General features: G+C 36.4%; 1 pseudogene; it reads right to left on the minus strand.

Annotated features, from left to right (window-relative positions):
* Window positions 1-1,087: 1,087 nt before the first annotated feature.
* On the minus strand, window positions 1,088-14,801 carry LOC138334776 (beta-1,4-N-acetylgalactosaminyltransferase bre-4-like; annotated as a pseudogene).
* Between the last annotated feature and the right edge of the window lie 9,987 nt (window positions 14,802-24,788).

Consider the following 24,788-nt stretch of genomic DNA (forward strand, 5'->3'; position numbering starts at 1 on the left):
CTTTGCTAGCAAAGCCCCTTTTCCCAAGCGATGAACCATGACAATTGCTTCATCAAATTTAGTATAATTTACCGAACATAATTAAGGATCAATGAAATCATTGACTGATGAATTTTCTGGATAGGACAAATGATGAATGAGTCTAAAATCCCCTGGATTTTTAATCCACTGGATTTTTCTTTGAAATTAAAGATTTTGGAGACACTCTCAAAGTTGATATCGGTTTCTGGTTAAAGGGGCCTATTATCCGACCACCTAAGCTAATTTCTTAGACCATTTTTATGCGTTTCTTTGAATGTTGATGACTTTGGCACGCTCGCCGATGTTTGTAATGTTGGTATTATGACCGGTGTGTCTCGTCCTTTGTTTCCCTCATTAAACTCTTCTTCCTGTAGGATGGCATTTACAGGATTGTGTATTGCACGCAGGTGCTTTCTGTTCCTTTTAAACCGTTTTCCATTCACACCAACAACATGATCTTGTTCCGATGTGTTCAACACATGTTCCCTTTTCCCGTGATTTTCCATGGTCCATTCCAATTGCTTGAGTTATATCCCACCCCTTCGTAAAATTCACAAATTCGGACGCGACAACTTGTGGTCCGTTGTCAGACACGATGCTATCTAGGCGTCCGTGTCTGTTAAAGTGTTGTTTAAGAAAACTTTTCATTGTTTCTGATGAAGTTTCTGATAGTTCATCAAGTTTCCCTAAGTCTGAGAAGTAATCAATTGTTACCAGGAAGTTACGTTTGTTCTGACTGAAGAGATCAACACCAACTTTACTCTATGAGAGGTTTGGAATGTCATGTGTGATGAGTGGTACGTAGACTTGTTGTCTTTCGAATTTAAGGAAGGCATCAAATTGCTGAATGTGATCGCTTATATCTTGAGACATGTTGGGCCAAAAAAGAGAATCCCTAGCTTTTCTCAATGATTATGCAATCCCGAGGTGAAAAGTATACCGTTATGAATTATCAAAAGTTGAAAAAGTATGCTGTGGCTGGGCACTGTTAGGAGGTATATCGTCAAAATTCTTATTAGAAACAGATTTAGATGTTAAAAAGATGGTTAAACTGAGAAATTTAAAGTTACTTGATAACATGAATTTTTCCTATTGGAGTAAAATTTCTTTTCAATGTAGTTAGTCTTCTTGTCATAGTTAAGTTTAGGTATAGCATGCAAGTTCACGACAAAGAGCTTTTGGATTTGCTCCAGTCTTTGTTCGCTGAAATTGAGATATTTCTTCACTTCAATTTATACCCTCTAACTGTTCCTCAAAGTTTGATGTTGCAACATTGAACTGTCAGACTTCATAAGTGGAAAAATGCTCTGGACATCTCATACATCTCTGCCCCCGTCTGGTAATCAACGCTTATGTTGAACTTTTGTAGTCTTAGAACCAGGCTAAGACTGATTGTTTGAAGACAACTTCAAGCAGTTTGTGGCATGAGTGGACCGTGACCTCGCGCACTAGAATGTATTGCTCAAATCTTTCACAAATAAATACAATGGTTAAGCATTCCTTTTTACCTGTGCATATCGCTGCTCTGTTTGACATATACCTCTGGACGCGTACACGACTTATTTTTCTCCTGTACCAATGCTGCACCCATACCAACTTTACTGGCGTCAAATTGTATGCTGACCTCTTTCTTCAGATCATAGTGCCTTGGAACTGGTTGTGTAGTCAAAGATTTCTTGACTTTCTGAAAAGCTTCCTCCTTTTGTGATTGCCAAGTCTATTCTGTTTCTTTTCCTGTGAGCTGCCACAGTGGTTCAATAATATCTGACAAAAGCGAAACACATTTTGTGAGGTAGTTTGCAAAACCGACGAATCGTTGTACCGTGTCATATCTGTGGGTCGAGGCATGTTAGTTATGGCTTTTACCTTCACCGGAACTCACTTCGCACCGTCTGACGTCAGTAAGTGGCTCACGTATTCAGTTTTCCGCAAGTTTATTTCTATTTCGTCTATTGAGGACTTGAGACCGACTTTCTTTGCTCGTCCCAGGACATTGATCAGATTCCTGTCATGGTCCTCTAAAGCCTCCTCCATGGCTGAACCACTATAAAAAACGATGATGTCATCTACTATGACCTCGTCCCCTGTTAGACTTTCCAGGGCATCATGCTGTCTCCTTCAGAATTCTTCTGGTGTCGACTTAATACAAAACGACATTCTGAGCCATCTGCATTGTCCCAACTGTGTGCAAAAAGTCGTCAGATAGCTGCCGTGCTCGTCTAGAGCTACCTGCCAAAATCTATATTTGGTGTCCAAAACAGTGGACACCTTGGCACTACACAGTTTAGATAAGATGTCTTCCTCTGTGCTCATTGGATAGTGTGGTCGTTTTATGGCCTAATTTAAGTTCTTTGGGTCAATACTTAGTCATAGCTTTTCGGACGGTGTTCTCACGATCACCATGCTGCTTAATCCATTCTGTGGGTTCTGTGACTTTCTTTATCACACACCTGTTTACCAGAATGTCAATCTCTGTCCTGAGGTCAGCTTCCATAGCCTCAGGAAATTTCCTCGGACAGTCCTGTCCTGGGCTTACTGTGGTGTCAACCTCTATATGATATTCTCCTGGCAGTTTTCCTAAACCGTCAAATTGCACCGTGTAGTCTCTTACAATCTGCTCCTTTGTGATGGACGGTCTCTCATTTGTAATTACGCAGAATGCTTGGTTTATAGTAAGAAGTACAAAATATTCACACGCATCTCCTGACAGTAGTGTGGGTTGATTTACATCTAATACCTGAAACTCCAGTGTTTTTTGATAATTCCCAACTGAATTGCACTCAATCTTGACTTTCCCGTTTGGATAAATATGCGATTTATCGTATAATGTTAGTTTTTTTGTTGGAGCGTTTAATTTCTACTTCTCCTTGATTTAGAATGGTTCTTGTACTGATAATAAGATTTGATGTCGCTCCCGGTCAAGTTGACATTTTACTTTCGGGGCAGCTGCTCCTACCTGCATGTTTAGCGTTGTAAAGTATTGTTTTCCCTTAGTTTTTGTTACATTTAGTAATGTTTCTTCCACACAAGAGATTCATCAGTGTCGGTTGTGCCAACTTTCGCAATTTTGTAATGTGGTTGTCTACTGTTTCATTAGTTTGGTCAGTGGTATTAAAGACATAAATAGCAAATATGACACTCGTCTGTGGTTAAAGAAGTCCTGCAAGGCACTGAGTACTTCTGCAAGCACTTTTCTACTTTCCTCTGTAATTTGTAAGTGGTGTAAGTGTGAAAACAATCCTTACCCATTACCAGGAGAAGTGTGGCAATACAAATCTGTTCATTCTTTTTGTCTAATTCTGCTGCCGTTTCGCAGTTTTCCCATTCCTTTTGTTTTCACCTCGCCATGTGTAATCATTGGGACTGGGGATGTAATGCATTTCGACCTACCATGGCCACGTGGTCTTTCATCCTACGGTAAGCAAAACACGTGGATATGAGTGATGTGAGCTTTAAATAGGAAATAAAGTCAAAAGCAGACTCCTGCAGGCTTTACACGCATGCCACGATGTTCACTGGGGTCTATTGTCGTTGTTTGTCCTATCTACCGCTGCTTAGCAACCTCGTTCCATCACTAAAAGCCGTTCTGACACCGTGTTAAAAGTTTAAACAACATTACTTCGGCCATGCTACATTTAGGATACCTAAATATATATTTAATTCAATATTGTCTGTAAAATTACATATATTATATATATGATTTTGAGATGTACATGTATGTATCCACAGGGAGAGGGCTTATATAGGCATAGCCTGCTGCCCAATCCCTATTAAATCTAACGATTTAATAAAAATATTTTGAAATGAAATGCTACATTTATTTTGTACCCAACAAACCATGACATCACCGTATGGTGTATACAAAGTAAAGTACTGTACACAAGTATTGACAGTGGCCGTGTTGATCTGTAGCTGAACCTAGCTAACAGTATAACATATGTAACACTACCAGCCGTGTACAGTGTATCTTAAACAAAACATATCAACAAATATCTAGTATTTCCTAAAGTTTCCATCATCCATAGAACTTTTCATTAATCGGTGTGTCCAGAAAAAGTCTTCGCTTCCTTTCATTCTGTAGCATTGCAAAGAGTTTCCCGACAACGCTATACGTGTTATTAACACAGTTCAAGAGTTCATTATTCGGTTATAAAATTTTACAATGACATTCCTGGACTTGTCTATATCAATTTTCCAAGGTTATGCGCGATGTTGATGTTGTTCTTTGTCAGATTCATGTGCAGTTTGTTCGTAATAAACCTAACAACCTTCCCAACGCACTCCTCCACAGATTCCTTTTGCGACGCATCTTCTAATCCGACTATACGGATAGTCATTCAGTCATTCAGTTTTAGAACTGGCTTTTTCTTTGCCTCACTCAATCTTTATGAAACTTCTCCTTCTAGTTGTTTAACTGTTTGTCCAAGACAATCGTTGTCCGTCTTTAGATCGTGTATTCTCCCCTCCTGTGGATCTTTTATTTCTTTAGTATCAGTACAGATGTCTTCTTTCAGCTGTGGAATATTTCTATAAAGATATTCCCTTGTCAGCATAGATGAGATAGTTTGTGTAGTCTGTCTCCTAATGACTTTCTATCCTTCCACTCACTGTGTATCTCCTTTATCGTCTATGTTGAGCTCAATCTCGTTGAAACTCCAGAAGAATTTCTGAACCTGTAGGCATGGTTAAGTTGAATATGGTGTCACACAAATGGCGTGTAGCTATACATGTACACTTTACGTAGTGAGTAGTTGTCACTAGTGTCGGTTCAATCCTTTTTCAGAAAGTAAAGTCCTCTAAACTAACTTTTCTCACTGAAAACTCACAAATTACTTCTAAATTATGTTTGTCCGTTCGACAATCTCTTACACTACCATAAATTACGTATGGCAGTCATCACAAAAAAGATGATTTTTTGCGATATTTACAGAGCCAATAAAATGTCGTCTGACCACAAGCCGCGTGAACTTTACCATTCCGTCTAATAGGAGAATGTTTACTCATGGTGGAGTCCGGATATTGCTGCTTCGTTTTCAAATCATTAGATTTCTTTCCTGTTTCTTGAGACAGACTAAAGCGAGGTAAAATCTTCGTTAATATTGCCGATACACCTTGAGTAGTAACAGTAGAATTCCGAGTCATAATGAACTCAACTAAGATCATGTAATATAGCCGAGAATCCAGATGATCAGTTTTCAATATTTCCTTCACTGTAGCTTCCAGCTGCTCTTCAATCTTTTGATCTGTGATTCTAATAGGTTTATCAAAGTCATGTTTTCTTTCCCGCGTTTGATATGGTGTATCAGTCTGGTTTATGGTTGCCAGGATACGCGTATACAAAGGCTGATGAACAATCTGTAACACTTTATACTTAATGCTATTTAGACCATCATTCTTCCATCGGTGAACGCTCATTTTAAGAAGGCGATGCCTACAATGTAATAAACGATTCTTTATGTGTAATATACCATTTATGATATTATGATAGTAAATTATATAAAATGCTTTATTCAACCTATCCCCGTTCCCTAACCTAGCATCGTTCCTATATATATACTTGTTTACTTACCTGTTCTCGTTCCCTAAACTATCCTCGTTCCCTTACCTATCCCTGTTCCCTAACCTAGCCTCATTCCCTTACCTGTCCTCGTTCCCTAACCTATCCTCATTCCCTTTCCTATCCCTGTTCCCTAACCTAGCCTCATTCCCTTACCTGTCCTCGTTCCCTAACCTATCCTCATTCCCTTACCTGTCCTCGTTCCCTAACCTATCCTCATTCCCTTACCTGTCCTCGTTCCCTAACCTATCCTCGTTCCCTTTCCTATCCTTGTTCCCTAACCTATCCTCATTCCCTTACCTGTCCTCGTTCCCTAACCTATCCTCATTCCCTTACCTGTCCTCGTTCCCTAACATATCCTCGTTCCCTTTCCTATCCTTGTTCCCTAACCTATCCTCATTCCCTTACCTGTCCTCGTTCCCTAACCTATCCTCGTTCCCTTACCTGTCCTCGTTCCCTATCTTATCCTGGTTCCCTTACCTGTCCTCGTTCCCTAACATATTTTCGTTCCCTTTCCTATCCTTGTTCCCTAACCTATCCTCATTCCCTTACCTGTCCTCGTTCCCTAACCTATCCTCATTTCCTTACCTGTCCTCGTCCCCTAACGTATCCTCGTTTCCTTACCTGTCCTCGTTCCCTATCTTATCCCCATTCCCTTGCATATACTTTTTACCTAACCTATCCTCGTTCCATAATCTATCCTCGTTTCCTAACCTATTCCGGTTTCCTAACCTATCCCCGTTCCCTAACCTATCCTCTTTCCCTTACCTGCCCACGTTCCCTAAAAATCCTCGTTCCATCACCTATCTTCGTTCCCTAACCTATCCTCGTTCCCTACTAACCTTTCCTCGTTCCCTTACCTATCCCCGTTCCCTAATATATACTTGTTCCCTAACCTATCCCGGTTCCCTAACCTATCCCCGTTCCCTAACCTATCCTCTTTCCCTTACCTGCCCACGTTCCCTAAAAATCTCGTTCCATCACCTATCTTCGTTCCCTAACCTATCCTCGTTCCCTACTAACCTTTTCTCGTTTCCTTACCTACATCCCCGTTCCCTTAATATATACTTGTTCCCTAACCTATCCTGGTTCCCTTACCTGTCCTCGTTCCCTAACCTATCTTAGTTTCCTTACCTGTCCTCGTTCCCTAACCTATCCTGTTTCCCTTACCTGTCCTCGTTCCCTAACCTATCCTGGTTCCCTTACCTGTCCTCGTTCCCTAACCTATCCTGTTTCCCTTACCTGTCCTCGTTCCCTAACCTTTCCTAACCTCGTTCCCTTACCTGTCCTCGTTCCCTAACCTATCCTGGTTCCCTTACCTGTCCTCGTTCCCTAACCTATCCTGGTTCCCTTACCTGTCCTCGTTCCCTTACCTTTCCTCGTTTCCTTACCTGTCCTCGTTCCCTAACCTTTCCTGATTCCCTTACCTGTCCTCGTTCCATTGCCTACAACATATCCTCATTCTTTAATACAATTGTTCCCTATTATTACCTTACAATCCCTCTGTCCTGTCCTTACTGTCTTTGAACCAATACCTATCATCGTCCTTTACCACTCCTAACAAGCATTTCCCAGTTCCCTTACTTGTCCTAGATTCCGCTAAGTGTCTTAGTATCTTTACCTTTTTACATGTTTATTATTTCATTAACTTCCTGATCATAGCTTCCTTATAGGTTTCTCTTTCCTGTCTAGTTTTGATTACGTTTCATCGCATCCTCATCTGTCATTTTTTCCTTACCTGTACTCATTTTTCCACTATTCATCGTTTTTCGTCTCCATGACCTGTCCTAGTTTCCTCATGAGCCCTAGTTCCTTTACCTGGCCTATTTGCCTTACCTATACTCATTTCCCGGTCCTCCATCATTCATCGTTTCTCGTTCCCTTACCTGCCAATATCTTTGCTGCTGTTACAGTTTCCTTACCTTTCCTCGTTTCGTTTACTCTTATTATGTGGTAACATTCGGTAGGCGCTGACATCTGAGGTGTACCTAGTTACTGCTAGACCAACGGTACGAATCCTTAGGAATAAATAACAAATATTTATGTTAGTAATATTCTTCATCAACTTACCGTTCATAAGTTTAAATTGAATACAATATTAGATTCGAGCCATGAACTGTGTAGTTTTGTTTGTAACATATATATATTCTACATCTTGCCTTTTTTATTATTTTTAGTAATAGTTTTATGAAGCAATACAATTTACTAATATCTAAGGAGCAGTTGTAGTTCATGAGTAGAAAAATAATCTACATCAGATTGTCATGTCAAGGTTTAGATGAAACCGCGTTATGTGTCCTTGGTGGTAAGCATTTAATGTTACGTCATGTTTTTATGAGTATAGATTTGGCTCATAAAATGATGACATCACAAACGATTTTTACTGCAAGGAAAATAACTATGTAAATGCAAAGAAGGAATACAGCAATACACATGAAAATACAAAGAACTTCATTATTTAAAAGAAATTTGTTAAAGTGTCCGAATCTGCATTTTTCATTAAATCAGTGGGTTGTAACAAACAAATATTGAAATAATGAAAAAGTTATGTTGAACAATATTATACTTGTAAGTAAACACCACATATCGTTTAGCATTCTATATTCGACATCTTATAGAAAATGGCAACAGTAAATAGAGTAAATGATCAACTGGGATTTGTTAAATCTAAAGTCCAATTATGTTTTTAGAAAAATTCTACACACTAAATATCTACAATCCTTATGAATATATCTTAATTTTATTCAAATATTCACAGTTTCTACAAAAATGCATATAAAAAATGTATATAAATATAACACGTAATGTGTAAGCTATGGATGAAAGTGTATGTAGTGTTCTTTATATAATTGTTTTATAAAATCATAAGCGATACAATTTTTTTTTTGTATATTTCCATAATTTTCAGACCGTTTGAGTTAGCAGGGAAAATCAATATAACTATAGCATTACCTCTCACTACAGGAAGAGGAAAGCAATAGGTTAGGTGAGGCACCCTCGTCAGCCAATACATTGTCTGAACTCTACACTGTAGCTGAGAGGTATGATATTTGTCCATTCACTCTTATAATATTATAGTAACATAATATACGGTGTATTTGAAAACTCAGAATTAAGATAATAACAGTAAATTCCTGGTATGAATGAAGTGTGTCGAATGGATCCCCTCCTGTGAGAGGGCACAGTTGTGTAAGCCCTGTTTTGGTTTTTGGAATAAAAAAACCCAACTAACACGTAAATGCGTTTGTTTAAAAATAGCCTATGTGTCTGTACATAACCGGATGACCACCATGTAAATCTAACAGACACCACGGGGAAGTTACGAACATATTCAGATATATTAAATGTTTAACAATGTTCATTCTTATAAAACAGGTCCTTTTCTACAAAATAAAAACATACTACTCCAAAAGAAATATATACTGCATTCTGACGACTTTACACAAAATTGTTTGCCGAATAATTGCATAGATCAACTTAATTGGCTTTTCATTATTAACTCCCTTACTGTTTTCATATGACCAATTTATAGTAATAATTTGTATAGGATTTGAATATTATGAGAAGGATTTGAAGTAATTTTCATAGAGATTCATTTTAAAAACAACAAAATTAAGATGACAATGCATTAGTGTCATCTGTCAACATTCATCAAATGAGAAAGGTTACAAAAGGCACAAAGCGGTCCTCGTGTGTGATTTTACCCACGTGTGGACTGTGGCATATACGAAGCAAACACAAAGGAAATCCCTGGTATTTTCCCGTCATTGCTTCAAACTTGATGAAATAATTAAGCTATTAGTGTCTGTTTAATGTTATCAAATCTATCATTTGGCAAAATTTGATGGATTTTTTTCACGATTAAAAATATTATGAAAACATATTAGGACTTTAAATATCCAGCAAAATGTAGTAACACCAGAACATACCAATATGTTCCGATAAATTCATTCCCGCGGGTTGTATTATATTCCTTTATATTTTCTATTTACATAGAATATATCTAGAATCATCTAAATTAGAATACAAATAAAAGCAGTAGCATTGCATCCGGAAACAAATACACAAAATTCCACTCTTCTCCCCAAAGTCATTTTGGAAAAAATAATATAGACAGATATTGTTTGTTTATTTAAGGAATGCAGTTTACAAACCAGTAAACAACAAAAAATACATCATTCCTTATATTTACATTTCAACCAACTGTTCCTTTTATATGAGATGTCCCGATAAGTTAAAACTTGGTTTTCAGCCAGTTAATTGGTGAAATCCCGGAACAGCTGGCTCCACTTTGGCGGAAAAGGTTGTTCAGAAAGTACTATCTTTTTAATTACATTGATGCAATATTTATGAAATATAATTGAAGATATCAATTACATTCAAATTGTTTAATTGAAGAATTTGAAATACAGCAAATACCTGACACGAGCCAGCCGTGCTAGATCATGTGTATATATCTAAAACCTTCTCACAGGAAATCGTTAATACTAATGGGTATTGACATTAAAACAATATTCATTTTTAGGAGTTTGTTTGTCCTACCTGGCATACATATCGTCATCCTCACCGCCCCAATCAAAAAAACTTGTTTGAGTAGCCATTCACCGCTTCAAATACCTCCTTCCTCATCGCTATCACTCCACCGAACAGACTAACATAGGGTAACCTAGAATAGATAGAGCCAAACTAGAACAAAACCAGCATTTCTTCTAATCCAAATATAATTTTATATACCTGCGTAATAGCATTTAGTCTTTCATTTTTAGAAGATGTAATTATAATGCTATAATCCAGAAACCCTGATAAACCGATCAGATATGCTGGTGATGTATTTTGATGATAAAACTTTACAGTCTTACAGGCAGTGCTAAGACACTGTGTTAGAATTGTTTTTTCTACCCTGTTGCAAACTCTTCTTCCTTATTTCTCCCTTGACACGCTGCACTCTTGGCATTGAGATAAGCGGTCGCTCTCGTGATGAAGGCTCTGGGTTATATCCCTTGGCCGGGGCACGTCTTTAGAGGTAGTTTCTGCTCATGCTTAGCGCTTAACATGAAGGGAGTGAGACGACTGATTTCCCCTTTGCATGGATAATATGACCGTATGTTTTGATCGGTGTATTAGGTAGTGAGATATAGCGGCACCACAAAATGGCTAAAAGTATCACTATTATTAAGAGACACAAGACAGCAGTCTCCCAAATTATAGACACACGCAACACACTGTTAACAGGGGAGATCGTAATGAATAATTGGACCTTAAGCCCAATCAACCAACCAACCAGATGAAAGTTGCACTACTCACTTGTAACGAAACTTGTCGATGGCAACAGACATGTGTCGGGGACTCTCAGAACACGTATACATGTTGTTATCGTTTTCTGGGATCAGGTCCACATCGTGGAAGATGAAGCAATTATAACCATATTTCTTGCTCACTTCGAGAAATGCGATGTTCATGCTAAGTGCTTTGTTGAATTTTACGGCTGGATCCTTACCAATGAAAAGAAAAATACATCAAAAATACAAATATAGTAAGATACCAAAAATGAAATTACTTTCACTAAGCATTTAAACGCAGACCATGGCTTCATCATCTGGCAGTGTAAATAATCTTTACCAGATAGATCATATGAGGAAAATGTAAAATGAATTCCATGAAAGTTTTTTAATGTCAAATTTTACCTAAATCGTCTAGAATTTATAATTATATATATTTGTTGTTATATTTACGATAGTATGGATATTTTGTGTGATATTTGCAATGTAATGTAACAATATACATATATAATATAAATCCGCAAGGGTATGTTTGAAGCACTCCGTACAGTCTGTAGATAGTGTGGGTATACTATCGTTGGTTCCACAGACGATAGAAATCTGAACATTGATAGTAATTTTAATTCGGTGTACTTTAATCCCTCTTAAATAGCATCTCATTTTGAGAAGATATTTACCAATTCTGTAACAAAGATGCCGTATTCAAGCTGTTGTTTCTGTAGTAAAGGATGGAGATTATTCAGAAGTATCCTAAGATGTCTGGTCCGATTACGAAAAGGGACGATTATTGCCACTTTATGTCGTGCTGTACAGGAAGCTGGGCGATAAACCCCGCCAAACGTCACTTCCGGTAATCGTAATGCTAATTCTCTATCCGTATAGCTCTTCACATCCACAGATATCTTCCCGCCTAAAGTACATGACAATCAATTCAAGTTAGCTCCATCTATCATTGTTTCTTATTTTCTTTAACAGTCAATTTTTTTTGTTACTAGAAACAATCTATTATCAAAGAAGGGGTATCACTTTTGACCGTTTTACGGCCACTCAGTGATAAGCAAAGTATTTTGCATGAGGATACTTTAGGGTCAGCTGTATATAGTATGCTAATAAGAATATCCGATTTTTTCTGGGCTCATGGTAATTTCAGAGGTCAAAGGTCAAAGGGTGAAAAATTCACATGTTCATTGTTCAAGTCCTAAATAATTAAAAATTTGAATAGAGATAATATATTTTGCAGTTTTTGCATGTAAATATTTGGGTTTGTGAAATTCAGTTTAGAGCACTGATGACAAATTGAAAAAGTAGGTCACGGTGACCTAAAAAATGTCATCCGTCAACTAAAAATCTACAATTTCAAGGCTTTAGAGTAATATTACGCACTTGAATTTTTTGTCACGATCTACTTCAGATGATTACATCATAGGTTCACTGAGTGGCCGTAAAACAGCCCAAAATCATACCCCTTCTTTAGTCATTTTTAAACTTCTTAGGATTAAATCGTGTCATAAACTGTTTATTTGGAGTAAGTCATGATTTTTCTGTTATGATCTCTTTAGCACAAAATATCTATTTAAGTTAATTCTTTATGTATCCAATATATTAATCCTATTATTTCTGTGAAATTTCATATTTCAGGATGACTTATTTTCTATCAGAATCGATGATGCGAACAACGACGTTTTATTTTGATATTGCAATCTGGAGCGATCGTGCAATAAACAGCCATTTTGTTTGGGATGATAACTCTTCTATTTAATTTATCATGTTCCTTGTTTATTAACAAAATTTATATTGTCAAAATAAATATTTATTTAGCACCCAGAAAGTTTATTTCGCACTTCAAATACTTTTCATATAGCACTGTTTGGAAAATTTGTTGTGAAGAAAGAACGTCAGTATCAAGTGTCGACTATATTCGACAACGGGAAAGAGACAGTGTAAAATCCTCGGGAAACAGTACGGAAAGAGTAAGACAAAATAAACAAAGAAGAATGATATATGCATTTCTGAAGATTTATTTGTTGTTTTACAACTGTGGCATCAATACGTATATTAAGCCAGCCTTTGTATGGTAAAAAAAATTGGTGGTATTTAAAAAGAAAACAGTTACATTTGCTGTAACTGGACGAAAATTTTACATGTTAGTTTTTCTTCAATAATCTATTGAAAACCATAAGGTTTAAATTAATGTGTAGAAATCATTCAAATGGCTTCAGATGCCTTATAAACATGAGGTTCAACACAGAAATTATGTACTGTAAAATTGTTGTTTGCTATCCCTATTGTATGTACGGAAACATACCTTCAGATATCACTTTATTATAATTAATAACACTGAAAAATGTGAACTGAAATTGTAGACCACAATTTGGCTTCATATTCTGACCCAGAAACATATGTTTTTGCCTGACCATATGTACTCATTTCACTACATTACTGTACACGTGTAAATATAAGGATTTTGGCAGTATTGCCAAAATTCATTTTGAGCTCTTATTTGTACTTACGCATTGAAAGTACTGTAATTAAAAAAAAAAAACTTTTGGTAATAAATAACATATTAAAAACTCATCTTGATTTGTGATAATGAAAAATACAACTTTGATTAAGGGATACTTTGTTTAACAGTAAAGACGACGAAAAGATGACAATTGGCATTATTCTTCTACTTTCATTTGAATATGTTATCTAAATAATGTAACACTTGTAAATACTAGCCGAAATATATCGCTCGGCTAGAAAGAACTTTAGCTCGATCGGTTGAGCATCAGACTAGTAATCCAGAGGTCCCGAGTTCGGTCCCTGGCAGAGGCAGATATTAAATATTGCAAATTCTGCACCCTCAGGTATAATATAAGTGATCGCACACATAAATATAGGAAAAGCTTATCTTTGAAAGCGATGTTATCAAGAATCTAATAAATACACATATTTGAGAAGCATAGATATGAAGTACTGAAAGTAGAATTTGTATATGAATGGATGTCTGAGAAGGTGACAATCCTTAATGCTGTGTACAGGTCCTGTTAGTGGTGTAACCTGCCTTGTTGACCATCTCTGCATAGCGACCATCTTTAAAAAAAACCACTTAGACATGGTCCCATATGGTCAGTGGCAACCCTATGTGCCCTGTGTTTAAAGACATGTTGATTATAATCACAATATTTACTTTTCCCATTGGGGAGTCTTTACAGACAGATTTCATTGAAGTGATAAAAATGAGCTTTACTTACTAAGACCAGGCGGAATCAAAGGACAGGGAGGAAGACCTGATTTGATATCGGTGACTATCTGCTGCCTTGAGTTGTAATTTGAAGTCCAGCTATTGTTTGTCTGATAAACTGAATTGTTACTTGACGTCACGGTGTTGTTATGCCGACTAGCAGTGATACCACGTAACGCCATGGTAACAGGAAAACCAGGCGATCCCACTGATCTGGAATTCCATACCATACTACTTTTTGCTGCAATCTGTCCATGATACCAAGCCTCTTGTGTATTGTCCCGGGATGCTAACATCGGAACTTGTTGTCGACTAAAGGTATACTGGAGAAAAAAGAAAAACAATGCTGCTTCACACAGTAAAACCGTTATTAATATCTTCCAAACCTTCTCTGAAGAGCCCTCTTTAAGATATATCAGGTATCTTGTTGGCATGCTGTGAGGGACGCGTACGGTATATTATACCTTCTCGTACTATTCCGCTTTATTCTCTGTCAGTGTTACTTAATCGTCATCGTTCCGCATGATTAACTATCCCATTACTGGCGGTTGATGTCCTTCACCACAGTACTTAAACATCGACTCCACTTCACGTAATATCATTTTCCATTATTAAGTTCCATTTTGTTAAACACATATCTCATTAAAACTGGTCAACACTGTTGAATATTGTTATTATCCTGTTTCTAATCCTTGATTTTCTCTGCATCACTGTCCAATTCCTGAAATAGTAACACGTGAAAGAGTTAAAGGACACTACTCTATTGGTGGAAGATATTATTACTGCAAATATATCTCGCTTACTGAGATATACGGGTTAAAATATTTACAAATCAGTTTTGACAAATAATTTTGATGTCTTTGAAAAATTGTAGACACGCAAGCGTTTAATGAAGATACATCCATATTATAAATGTGTAAAAACACTATAATACTATACAGTATAATTATAATAATCCTTATACATATGCTAGTTATACACACTTACGTCACAATTCATACAGAAACAACCTGATTCAGATACGGCATCATTGCTTGGGAGATCTTAACCAAATACATAAATGATATAGAACGTTTATCTAGTAACCATGGCAAAGAATGCGAATATAGCCGACCGTTCTGCACCGGTGCCCTCGGCACCCGTTATAATCGATATCCACTGAGATGCGTGTTAAGCCATATTTATTAATAAATTATACATATAACTTCACCAGTCTCCAATGGCGTGGTAGATTATGAAGCAGATAAACCGATTCAATAAAGAAATTACATCTCAGTTATATATAGTAAATTATGAAGCAGGTAAACCGATTCAATAAAGAAATTACATCTCAGTTATATATAGTAAATTATGAAGCAGATAAACCGATTCAATAAAGAAATTACATCTCAGTTATATATAGTAAATTATGAAGCAGATAAACCGATTCAATAAAGAAATTACATCTCTGTTATATATAATACACACATCTTTACGGAGGTCAGAATACTGCCTTCCCCGACACACAGATGACTGAAATGATTTACTGTCACCGAGAATATAATAATAACGAAATTACGTATTAAACTACCCACCTTATCGCACTGTAGGAGATGCTGCTACTAATCGTTTACCACCATTCGCCTTGGTATACCTGGACAACACTTACATGTACCTGATCTTGGTGTTTTAACGATTAACTGGAACTCATTGCTGACTACAACGCATCATCATTTTTCTTGTTTTTTTTTCCGCCAATCTCATTGGACCTCGGTACCCCCACGTAATTGCATAGATTCGTGAAAGAAAGATAAGAAAAATATTCAAAATAACGTAATGTTCGGGATGTCGGTACAATCAGAAGATGACGGAAATAAAAGGAAGGAAGTGGATGTCAAATTTATAAAAGAGGTTTTCACTATGTTAGGGGTTCGAGATACACAGGCAAATGTAGTGAGAAATGTTAACAGAACTGGGAAGAGACCAGAAAAAAACAGTATCCGATGTAAAAGCTAGACTTATCCTCATTTAATTTGTATCTATTGAACAAGAGAGAGCTATCTTATAAAAACATTAAAGTATTTAGAAATAACAGAAGATTTTTGTCTGTTCAGATTAGGAATGCTTTAACAAAAAGCCGAAAGAGGTCATAAAAGAATGTGTTAGAGGAAGTTAAAAGTAATGGAACGGATACAGGGGGTTTTGTATGTCATGTCCGTAGACCGCCCTGGTTCGTTTACCCAAATAATATGAAGAACTCAAATGCACAGGTTAATATTCAGTTTCATTATCATATCTTAGATATGGATATTTTCGTAACTTTTGCGTAAGTCATATTTACGAATTACTAAGCATTTCACAAAACGTAATAACTTACGAAGTTACGTCAAAAATTTTGCGTAACTTTACGCCAACTCTACCCTGTCGTAACTTCTACGCATTTTCATGTCGGTGTTGGAAAACTCGTCATATCTACTTCATTTGTGGATCTATCGCAATACTATTTACACGTTGTAAAACTACAGATAAAAACGGAGAACTTTTGTTCTAAGAAAAATCATTTGGCAATGTCCACTTTCTCTTTCAGTGAGTTGAAAAAAAATCGTGCCAACTTAGTCTAATTCTGAGCATTTTTAAATTGTTGACGTCGGGCGGTGTAATCGCCGGAGCGGAAATTACATGAAGACATTGAGTTTCGAAATATAAATAAGTAGCGAGAAATAATGCTTGTATGTCATAGGTTTAGTAGTTGATAATTTCTATTTTATGTATGACCAATTATATAGAAAGAAATACGCTCTAAAAATAGTGATTTTCTCGTAGAATAAATAAATGCAATAGGTACCCTGTGCACTACACATAAAACTTAAATAAATTCTAATATAATATAACCAAAAATAGCAATTTAATATACACACAATAAAAGCCGAGAAAACACTGGTCAAAATAATTCATTTTATAATTCATTACATACCCAAATAAGTTATCTATTTATTCTACAAATCAGCAAATAATTTCAACGGAAATCGCGGTCTTGTACAAATTTTAACTTTGACGTCATCAGTACAAAATAAGAACCTGTGTGATGGAGATGGACAAAGATTTTAGCGAACATTTACAAGAGATATTAATTGCTCATAGAATTATAATTTTAAAACATTTTTTGACATATGTAAAAAAGAAAAAAGAAAAACAAATATATATCATGTTGACAGTCCAGCGATATCTATTTATAGTAGAAGGCCCAATCGGGATGTACACGTATGATCACTTTCGATTTGCAACGCGTACGGACAATGTGCAGATGCATGCGGTATATTTTAGCTATACAAAGTAAACTTGTTACCAAAATATGTGTGACCCACATCCTGATGTTATTTTAACAAAAAATTTCGAAGTGATATTGGCATTGTTTATGATACAAGCCTGCATAGTACATGTAAAACTTAGTTGTTAAATATGATTAGTACATCACGTGACAGAATGCTGGATTCTGATTGGCTACACAGATGGATACTATTTGCAATAGTGCCCGGGCAAGCGGGCACTATTGAAGTGGCGCAAACTTGAACGTGAATCTATTATGACGTCACCATTACATGACGTCATTATAACGTTGCGTTTCGACCAAGACGTCAAAATGGCGGACAGGCTGTTGTGTGCGGGGATGAAAGCAAATGTTGCTTTTCTACAGAAGACAGTTCACTCATGTTCAATATCAATCTACTTTTAATCTCTATGAAGCTGAATCCCGTTTTATAGAAACACAGATTTCTGCAACCATTCATATGTTGTACTTGGAGATAAACGTGGTGTGGAAATGGAGATAACGTTGCGAGGTGTCGCTTGACGTGCTTCTGTTACAATGACATGGAAACGGGTCTCATGTGAGGGTGATGTACTAAACCCATTATGGCCTGTTTGAGAGGGCACTATTGCCTCATAGTATTGTCGAGGGATGGAATAGTGCCCAAGCCGAAGGCGAGGAGACTATAGATCCTATCACGAGACAATACTATGAGGCAATAGTGCCCTCTCAACCAGGCCATAATAGATAAATATGTAATGCATGTCAGTCCAACATACATGTAGGCCATATGTATGTTGGGTAAGTACATTTGAATTTCTTAAAACACCACTGTACAAAAATTATAATATAAGAATGAAATGCAGCGATACATACTATGTATATGCAAAAAAATTAACGGCAAAGTGTGGTGCCCCCCCTCGTTCAGACAGACAGATGATGTATGAGTTAGCATGTACAATGCACATTGGTTCACATAATACAGGTATGATACCTCTTTTGTTTCTGTGTAACATTGTTGTTCTAAAGAGATATTCAGAGCAAATAGTATTCCCTGTTGAACCGCAATACTCTCTCCCAAGTGAATTATGATTAGGTATCAAACATCTCTCTAACGATTTCCTGGTATTCTAAGAACGAAGTTACAATGTACTTACTTTTATATTGCATGTGTAATTTGCATAAAGTTGGATCATTACACAAGTGAAGAAAACCCATTTCATTTCTCGACAATTTAATTGACACTCTAGTAAATTATTACTACATGTAGCCGATACTAGCCATTTCATGACGGGAGATAGATAATAATCACGCTAACGTTTAATTGGAATTGTCTAGTCATAACTGCTTTGATTTTATATTTCTTTTCAGGTAAAAAGACATGAGTTCACATAGATTTTGTATAAAGAACATAAAAATGATGTGGGTACACGGGAGTCTATGGTAGCTACATATGTACGCGCCTGATCCGGCAGCTCTTCCTTGAATGCGTTAAGGGGGCAAATAAAGATTATAAGATTACAGAAAAGTTTCATTGAAATTCTCATAATCCACTTAAAGAGGTTTCAGCCCCCGAAATACTCCCCCCCACCCCCACCCCCCCACCCCCCCAAAAAATATCACACAATAAAGCCAACATTCTTCGTACATACCTTAGAGCGCACACACTCTGTAAAGCCATTTGCTGTCACCAATAGGTTTACAAACCTTCTTGAGAATGACATTAAATACATTGTGCATAATTCCCATGGTTTCCAGCTTTTTCATCGCGCAATTATCACAGGAACTTCATTATTCGTCAAAATTGATGACGTCACTACAATGCGTACCGCAGTTACGCCGCATGTATTGATGACGTCACGTTATTGTCTAGCACGTGTGAGCTGTCTTACACCCCCTGTGTAAGATAGAGATATTTTTTCCCTAGCAACCGCGGGATATCCCTGTGAAGTATGGAAGGAGTATAACTTAGATTACATATGTATATCATACAAATATGGCATATATGGATCTGATCCAATTCATAAAAATGTACATATTCAATGTTCTAATGTCATTTGAACATAGGGGGGATACTGAAAAATGTTAATTTAGAAGTTTAAGTGTATTTCCACAAATCTGCATGTTTTGCCTCAAATACAGCGGTTAAACTTTTTTTCAAAACTAGTCTTCGTTTTATGTTCATTGTTCTCGAAGTATGTAATAGAAGTACATGTATTAGTGATGATTGAAATGCCATCATATGTATCATATTTGCATGAAATAATTTAAAACCGCTTTTTGCATGTTCAAAAAGGACTCGATGTGTACGCTTTTGTTGTCCAATCTGGTCATGCAAGAGCTCCTTGTACATGTATATGCTATAGACAGCAGTAAACATAATGGCATAATTATTTGGTGACAGAAATATGTACTGAACCCTGTCTACTTAGTAAGCTAAAGAATATTATTCTAAAATTTTACAAACAGCACAACAATCCACGAGTCAATAGTAATACTTACGGTTAGTCCCGATACATAGACACTTGTTATCAACTTAGTTATGTTCAAGTACACCTAAAAAGTGATATATACATGTAGCATTCAAAATATCACTAGTTTAAACAGGGTCTAAAATCTTTAAGAACAATGTATTTCTGTATAATTCCTGTAAATCAAGTGGATAAAATAGTCACAAACTCTTTGTTGGGGCTGATCAAATTTCACATGTGGCTCAGTTTACCAACACACAAATAAATCTCCTGTGTCGAATTTTTTAATTTTAGCACTTCTGTTTTTCCGATGAACCACTATACTGATGTGTTATGTTTTAACATTCAGTTTGATTTACTTCATTTTTCAGATATTACAAAAACAATAAATCGCATGATACAAACCCCTTTCTGTTTCTAGATCCAATGTATCGCTTAATCATTATACATTAAGAAACTCATCTTAGATTTTGTTCATCCTCGGAGAGATTTTAGAGGGGAATAATTCGTTATTGAAGGGTGCACTATGGGCATGTTAGGTTTGCCAATTTTTATATGCAATGAATGTCTTGTTGACTGTACTTATAAATATTTGAATGGAAATGGTGATGCTTTATATCTAGTTATCAATGGTTTTGTCATGCCAATGGCGGTTGTAGATCACATCATACAATATGGCATACTATTATATATGGAGACGTTCCAATTGATATCAATGTACACAAATCGTTGTGTTTTGCCCCAAAACAGCGGTTGAATGTTTTTAAGAAAACAATTGTTTTTTCATGTTCAGTGTTCCTCAATGTATATAACAGAAGTATTTGAGATGATTGAAATGTATGCTTTTGCAAAGTCGAATCACGTCAAGCAAGCAACCCCTGTATATGCTAGAGAAACTAGGAAACATAATGACATGCTTGTTTGGTGACAGAATATGCATATTTTATCAACACATACTAGCAACACATACAACATTCAGTGATTCAACAGTAATACCTAAGGTAAGGCCTGATGCATACACACTTTTTAGTAACTTTTTAAGTCCAAGTATACTTAACAAGTGATATATTGGCATACAAAATATTGCTAGCTTAAACAGGATCTAAAACCTTAATATTAAATATAAAAATAACTATTCTGATCGCAGAATTGACTATTTTATTGTTTATGGTTTAAAATCATTCTGATTATATACTTAATAGTAACTACAATGTATCGTGATTATAGGGTGCCGGCAACTGAATCATGTGACATATTCAAAACCTGTGTTTTAAGTAAGAGATATAAGCCTCAACCTGTCTATTATGTGAAATATTGGATTGTCTGAGGCGCGTCAGAGCGTCAGGGACGAAGACAGTCCAATATTTCACATAATAGACAGTTTGCGACATATATCCCTTACTTAAAACACCGCTGTGATATCATCAGTTGTCTTTCTTGTACAATAACCATCAGAAAGAACAGTCCTCACTCGTCACTGTCCTATATGTTACCTTTAGTAGTCCATTATTTATCTGTAGCTGTTCAATACTTTACTGGACAGCTACAGGTAAGTCAAATGAAACACAGAATAATGAATACGAAAATTGAAAATCCATGTATTTTCTCAGATATTGCTAACACTGATATTAACATGTAAATTCCAATGACCATATTTTCCGCATACAGGTAAAATCCAAAATAATAAGAGATTCAAATCAGCTATCTAAGCACTTTACTATAACATATACATTTCACTACGTAACATACATTTGATCTATATAGTTTTGACAATAATTCTTCTTGAATGACATTATTTATGTACTTGAAAAGCTTTTTGATTCCTTAGCAGATTTGAGTATAATCCGAGAAATATCGACAATATTAATCCTTTCCGCATATTTCACATAATTTTGTATATAAACGATATAATCGTTCCATTTTTTTCTTTTGATTGTATGATTTACTTATATAACCCAATTCCATATTTCCAATATACTAATCACATTTAATCCATTTTGACATAATATGTCATTTCTGCTGTGCACTGTGCTGGAAGCCATCCTAACCCTCTGATGACTTTTTTTCCAATGAAACTAAAATTAATCTTACATACTGAATGGACAATATCAAGACAAAACGGGCTGTGTTTTAATGTCAGAAAAGACATGTGTATAAAGAGAGACAACTCGTTTGTACTTGTAACAGGTTGCAATCTCTATTACAACCTAGTCGATGTGCTCTATTGATTACAACCCTGTTGATAAACCCAGCACCGGTAATTGAAAATATATTATTTTTCGTCTCCAATAAAAAACACCAAAGCTGCTTAAATGTGATTGGTTTCACCATGTCAATAGTGTCAACAATGTAGACAGACTATGTCAATAGGGTCAACAATGTAGACAGACTATGTCAATAGGGTCAACAATGTAGACAGACTATGTCAATAGGGTCAACAATGTAGACAGACTATGTCAATAGGGTCAACAATGTAGACAGACTATGTCAATAGGGTCAACAATGTAGACAGACTATGTCAATAGGGTCAACAATGTAGACAGACTATGTCAATAGGGTCAACAATGTAGACAGACTATGTCAATAGGGTCAACAATGTAGACAGACTATGTCAATAGGGTCAACAATGTAGACAGACTATGTCAATTAGAGTCAACAATGTAGACAGACTATGTCAAGTAACAATGTAACAGCTATGTCAATAGGGTCAACAATGTAGACTGACTATGTCAATAGGGTCAACAATGTAGACAGACTATGTCAATAGGGTCAACAATGTAGACAGACTATGTCAATAGGGTCAATAATGTAGACAGACTATGTCAATAGGGTCAACAATGTAGACAGGCTATGTCAATAGGGTCAATGTAGACAATGTAGACAGACTATGTCAAATAGGGTCAACAATGTAGACAGACTATGTCAATAGGGTCAACAATGTAGACAGACTATGTCAATAGGGTCAACAATGTAGACAGACTATGTCAATAGGGTCAACAATGTAGACAGACTATGTCAATAGGGTCAACAATGTAGACAGACTATGTCAATAGGGTCAACAATGTAGACAGACTATGTCAATAGGGTCAACAATGTAGACAGACTATGTCAATAGGGTCAACAATGTAGACAGACTATGTCAATAGTGTCAACAATGTAGACAGACTATGTCAATAGGGTCAACAATGTAGACAGACTATGTCAATAGGGTCAACAATGTAGACAGACTATGTCAATAGGGTCAACAATGTAGACAGACTATGTCAGGTCATATGTAAAGACTATGTCATAGGTCAACAATGTAGACAGACTATGTCAATAGGGTCAACAATGTAGACAGACTATGTCAATAGGGTCAACAATGTAGACAGACTATGTCAATAGGGTCAACAATGTAGACAGACTATGTCAATAGTGTCAACAATGTAGACAGACTATGTCAATAGGGTCAACAATGTAGACAGACTATGTCAATAGGTCAACAATGTAGACAGACTATGTCAATAGGGTCAACAATGTAGACAGACTATGTCAATAGGGTCAACAATGTAGACAGACTATGTCAATAGGGTCAACAATGTAGACAGACTATGTCAATAGGTCAACAATGTAGACAGACTATGTCAATAGGGTCAACAATGTAGACAGACTATGTCAATAGGTCAACAATGTAGACAGACTATGTCAATAGGGTCAACAATGTAGACAGACTATGTCAATAGGGTCAACAATGTAGACAGACTATGTCAATAGGGTCAACAATGTAGACAGACTATGTCAATAGGGTCAACAATGTAGACAGACTATGTCAATAGGGTCAATAATGTAGACAGACTATGTCAATAGGGTCAACAATGTAGACAGACTATGTCAATAGGGTCAACAATGTAGACAGACTATGTCAATAGGGTCAACAATGTAGACAGACTATGTCAATAGGGTCAACAATGTAGACAGACTATGTCAATAGTGTCAACAATGTAGACAGACTATGTCAATAGGGTCAACAATGTAGACAGACTATGTCAATAGTGTCAACAATGTAGACAGACTATGTCAATAGGGTCAACAATGTAGACAGACTATGTCAATAGGGTCAACAATAGGTCAACAATGTAGACAGACTATGTCAATAGGGTCAACAATGTAGACAGACTATGTCAATAGGGTCAACAATGTAGACAGACTATGTCAATAGGGTCAACAATGTAGACAGACTATGTCAATAGGGTCAACAATGTAGACAGACTATGTCAATAGGTCAACAATGTAGACAGACTATGTCAATAGGGTCAACAATGTAGACAGACTATGTCAAATAGGGTCAATAATGTAGAAGCAGACTATGTCAATAGGGTCAACAATGTAGACAGACTATGTCAATAGGGTCAACAATGTAGACAGACTATGTCAATAGGGTCAACAATGTAGACAGACTATGTCAATAGGGTCAACAATGTAGACAGACTATGTCAATAGGGTCAACAATGTAGACAGACTATGTCAATAGGGTCAACAATGTAGACAGACTATGTCAATAGGGTCAACAATGTAGACAGACTATGTCAATAGGGTCAACAATGTAGACAGACTATGTCAATAGGGTCAACAATGTAGACAGACTATGTCAATATGTCAATAGACAGACTATGGTCAACAATGTAGACAGACTATGTCAATAGGGTCAACAATGTAGACAGACTATGTCAATAGGTCAACAATGTAGACAGACTATGTCAATAGGGTCAACAATGTAGACAGACTATGTCAATAGTGTCAACAATGTAGACAGACTATGTCAATAGTGTCAACAATGTAGACAGACTATGTCAATAGGGTCAACAATGTAGACAGACTATGTCAATAGGGTCAACAATGTAGACAGACTATGTCAATAGGGTCAACAATGTAGACAGACTATGTCAATAGTGTCAACAATGTAGACAGA

Source organism: Argopecten irradians, chromosome 11, assembly GCF_041381155.1.
Source record: "Argopecten irradians isolate NY chromosome 11, Ai_NY, whole genome shotgun sequence".
Lineage (NCBI taxonomy): Eukaryota > Metazoa > Mollusca > Bivalvia > Pectinida > Pectinidae > Argopecten > Argopecten irradians.